We start from the raw sequence: 5,206 nt of genomic DNA on the forward strand, positions 1-5,206 counted from the left end.
TCCTTAAATCGTATAATTTCTATGGCATTCTGTACTGTCAGTATGTTACATGTAACGTATGCCACTGCCAGTGCATGTGGTGGTGGTACTGTGTAGTTTTTGCCTGCGTTAATTGGTTACAGGTGGCAGCTCTCTATTGCAGCCTGTAGGCCGGCTTGCGTAGGTAAATGGATGAGTGCTTACCTATTCTGTCTTGCAAATAGTTGTTGCTACTACGTACGATGGGAGCTTCCATCTTTAATCTGAAGACACTTAAACATACGCGCCATCTCGTGGCAACTTTCATAACGATCCCAACGAACATTCCTTTGAGAAGGTTCCTGATACATCCCTGTGCATTCCACTGTTTCGGCGTGTATGTGAACACATTTGGGACTAACAGGGTTTACTAGAATCCCACCACTCCACCACAGAGTCACCGCAGTAGACGTTAGATGAGCGCTGTCGCTCCGCGGCACTTGTTACGTTTTCTCTTGGTAAATGCTAACGATTATTTTTACGGCTTTCGTTATTAACATGAGAACCATATGTCACACATAACTCAAGGTGACGTCGTGCCTTGCTTCCATCCTCACTTATACCGTCATCCTTACCGCAGCCACTTGGGCCGCTTCAATAATAAAATGATAGTAAATAAACACGAATTGTAATTGCTACCACAAGTCTTTATATTTGTGTCCTCCCTAGAGCATTTGAACGGTATTGTATAATGTATTTATGTGTAATTATTAGGCGAGTTTAGGTACACAAACACTACGATGTTGGTAGTAAATACAATTTGTTGTTTATTTACCATCATTTTATTATTATAATTAAGTGCCTATGATCCTTACGTTGTAGTTCATGCTTCATTCTTTGATTTCTGATTCTGCGCATGAGAGAAACCGCCGCTGTCGCGCGGGAGCTTGCCACTAGACCTCGTCACCCTTTCGATTAATCTACGCCCAGTGAATCAAACGACTTGGTACTAGTTTAAGTGGCACTGACAGTGTGAGACTTTCAGGTTCACAACAAAGAGCAGGATATATTCCCTCGACGAAAATATTTCTCTTGGGTTACACTGTATTTGTCATTCCGGATCTATAATAGAAGAGAAATCATGATCTGTTAAGATGGATGGAATGAACCGGATTTCTACAATGCGCTGGGCCGCTCCCACGGAAGCACGACATATCGTCGTTATATCGTGTCTAAATAGAATGTGTGACCTCTAAATATTGTAGCGAAGCTGCTTGCTTACCGTGATCGCATCAGTGGTTACGCGTGAGTGTATGTCTAACACCCTCTGCTCACGTCTATAAGGCACATAGTGCAAAGAACACAACAGCAGTGGTATACATATTCTAGTTATTCTCTTTAATCGTTACCTATTAACTATCTATAATCCCATAACAGGGCAATCGCATACACTAAGGTTACGCGAGACACGTCATAACTTACGAGGTCGTCCGGTTATCTAGCAAATGTGCAGTATCTATGTATCGTGCTCTGTCTACGTTTTACGAGCTCTCTGTCTGTCCTTCCCTCTCGCCAAGCAAGAGATTATATACCCGAACCGGAGATCCGACTATCTATTGTTTATCGTCAATCCGCTATACGCGGTTGCCTCTACCACTGGCTAGTCCATGGTCACGACTTTACACAGCTGGGCATGTGCCCCAAAACAGAACAATAGCATAATAGTGTGTATTTATTACTATGTATTTCTGCGGTATTACAATATTTTATAACTTGTTTCTGTTGACAGCTGCCCATGGAAAGTGGGTTCCTGGTGGGCTGTTGTCCGAAAAATCGTCAAGACTAATATGTTATGATTTTCTGACAAGGGGCCCCTAATCTTTAAATGTACCAGACACTGCTGTGGCAATGTTGTCAGCAACAGCAATACATACACAAGGAGCTGCCAGAAGCGTCAAGAATTCGGCGAATAAATTCAAACGCGAGGGCGCTCGCGGCGGAATTCTTTACTCGGCGATTCGTTACTGCATGCGCTGACGGCTCGTGACTGTCTCTACCATCTTCTGTCTATACGGCTCGTGACTGTCTACCGCTAATCGCCGGTTTTTCACGGAAAGAGTATAAAAACCGCAGCAAGCCGTTACAGTTTCCTACGCTGCCAATTTTCGGTATCCTTGCTAAAGATTCGCCCGATAGGGAGCTATTAATAACGCTGTGTAATTGCTGGCGCGTGAGATCAGTGGTTACCGATTAGCCGCAAGGCCCGCAATGATAGACACTAACTAGCTGCGTTACGTGTACTCGCTGTCTCGCCTCAAGAAGGTTAATGTGATCGTATCTGCAGGCGAATTGTGGTGAATTGATGGGCTATGTAGCAACGGAAACACATCACACACAGTACCAGGAGTTTACGATGAACTCCTGACTGTATGTAGTGTTTCGAACATGTAATCAGAAGCGAATAAAAAAAGCTTTTTCCATTACTATTGACAGATGCAATAATGTCAACAAGGTATAGGGCCCGGGCGCGAATTTTTTCCCCCAAACGGTATAACATAGGGAAGAATTTAGCGCCTTCTGATTGACCGCAATTTGGCAAGATGTCAGCCTCCATGACTTGTAGCCAAAATCCCGAATTATCTACCAAAAACTTTCCGGCACTTTCTGTAAGTTAGTAGTTTTTTAGTAGGAGAGAACAAACGCTATTTGTAAAAGTTTGTTTTGGTTTATGACCGCTAGATAAGAAGATAAGATAGATAAGATACATCTAGATCTGGTGTATTTTCCATGAAAAACACATATTTTACTCATTAATATAACATATAATATCACTATAACTGGAATTCTTTGTGCAAATGTGTTATTTTCGTCTCAATCTTAAGTCTAGGCTCTCGTAATACTACATAGTTACGTACATATGTACACGCACTCGTACAATAGCCCTTCGCTTCGTCGCAGAAGGAAGAGGCGAATTAAGGGCTATAGTACTAGAGATAGGGTCCATATATATACAGAGAGTTGCGCCATGACGAGTCGGAAAACTATCGGTCACGTGGTCGCTGGACGACATGTTGTTTCCAAATAGATACGCACGGCTATGGCCGTAAGAAAGTGTACAATTATATTATCATATGGCGCGAACAATTTGAGTTACATTTCTAGAAATCTAGATACACATAGACACATGTCTTAGCTATAATCTCTGTAAATTTTGAGTTTATTGAAGCACGATTAGTCTAATTAATTACTACGGAATATTGTACAGCGTATACATACAGCGCTGTACTTAAGCGGCAGCGGTGTGGATCCATTTGGAAACAACATGGCGTCAAATCCTGAGTTGGCGCAACTCTCTGTATACAGGGACCCTAACTAGAGCTATAGACCAGTCTTAAATATTATTCATGATCTGGGGTCATCACACGAAAACGAGGCTAAGCTAGGCAATTTTGTAAACAATGGCTGCTCAGGCAGGCACGTACAGAGGGTGTACACGCACGTGCACGCAGATACACGCAGGTAGACGCGGGTACACGGAGATACACGCACGTACACGCGGGTACACGCACGTGCACGCGGGTACACGCACGTACACGCGGGTACACGCACGTGCACGCGGGTACACGCACGTACACGCACGTACACGCAGGTACACGCACGTACACGCGGGTACACGGAGATACACGCACGTACACGCGGGTACACGCACGTACACGCACGTACACGCAGGTACACGCACGTACACGCGGGTACACGGATATACATGCACGTATACGCGGGTACAAGCACGTGCACGCGGGTACACGCACGTACACGCGGGTACATGCATGTACACGCACGTACACGCACGTACACGCGTGTACCCGCGTGTACCCGCGTGCACGTGCGTGTACCCGCGTGTACGTGCGTGTATCCCCGTGTACGTGCGTGTATCCCCGTGTACGTGCGTGTACCCGCGTGTACGTGCGTGTATCTCCGTGTACCCGCGTGTACGTGCGTGTACCCGCGTGTACGTGCGTGTACGTGCGTGTACCCGCGTGTACGTGCGTGTACCCGCGTGTACGTGCGTGTACCTGCGTGTACCCGCGTGTACGTGCGTGTATCTCCGTGTACCTGCGTGTACGTGCGTGTATCTGCGTGTACGTGCGTGTATCTCCGTGTACCCGCGTGTACGTGCGTGTATCTGCGTGTACCCGCGTGTACGTGCGTGTATCTCCGTGTACCCGCGTCTACGTGCGTGTATCTGCGTGTACGTGCGTGTACCCCCTCTGTGCGTGCCTGCCTGAGCAGCCATTGTTTACAAAATTGCTTAGCTTAGCCTCGTTTTCGTGCGATGACCCCAGGTCATGAATAATATTTAAGACTGGTCTATAGCTCTAGTACTATAGCCCTTCGCTTCTTCCTTCTGCGACGAAGCGAAGGGCTATTGTACGAGTGCGTGTACATACGTACGTAACTATGTAGTATTACGAGAGCCTAGACTTAAGATTGAGATGAAAATAACACATTTGCACAAAGAATTGCAGTTATAGTGATATTATATGTTATATTAATGAGTAAAATATGTGTTTTTCATGGAAAATACATCAGATCTAGATGTATCTTATCTATCTTATCTTCTTATCTAGCGGTCATAAACCAAAACAAACTTTTACAAACAGCGTTTGTTCTCTTGTTTTGAAGGTTTTCTTCAGTCAAAGCAAATCAGTCAAGAAATAGCATCATATTTGGGTTAATTCACTCAAACCCATGTTGTTTTAAAGAAAACATACTAAAAAACTACTTTAACCTAACTTACAGAAAGTTCGGGAAAATTTTTGGTAGATAATTCGGGATTTTGGCTACAAGTCATGGAGGCTGACATCTTGCCACATTCCAGCCAATCAGAAGGCGCTAAATTCTTCCCTATGTTATACCGTTTGGGGAAAAAAATTTCGCGGGGGGTATAGGGGCTACACGGTTGGGTTACATGATGGGGTACTCCTTATTTAATCATATTCGAATGGTAGCCCGATGGATGGGACCATGCATGACGTGACGATAAACACACGTCGAACTCGGAGCCGTTTTGTTCACTTGTGTTTAGCTCATCTGGCATAGTCAGATGCAGCTTGTAGAATCGCATGAGCGTGCGTCCGTCCGTCCGTCCGTCTGTCCGTCCGTCAACAGTTGGGCACAAATCTTAACCGCTCGACGTACGGTCACGATATTCGGGACGTGGGGGGTAATCCGAAAACGAGTTGGGATG

The 5,206-nt window shown here is 45.2% G+C and overlaps 1 protein-coding gene across 1 annotated transcript in view; it reads left to right on the top strand.

Moving 5' to 3' along the window:
* Nucleotides 1–5,206, top strand: part of LOC106815143 (aminopeptidase N-like) — a 26,271-nt gene that overhangs the window by 16,456 nt on the left and 4,609 nt on the right. The window lies entirely within an intron of this gene.

This window comes from Priapulus caudatus, unplaced genomic scaffold, assembly GCF_000485595.1.
Source record: "Priapulus caudatus unplaced genomic scaffold, Priapulus_caudatus-5.0.1 Scaffold1050, whole genome shotgun sequence".
Lineage (NCBI taxonomy): Eukaryota > Metazoa > Priapulida > Priapulimorpha > Priapulimorphida > Priapulidae > Priapulus > Priapulus caudatus.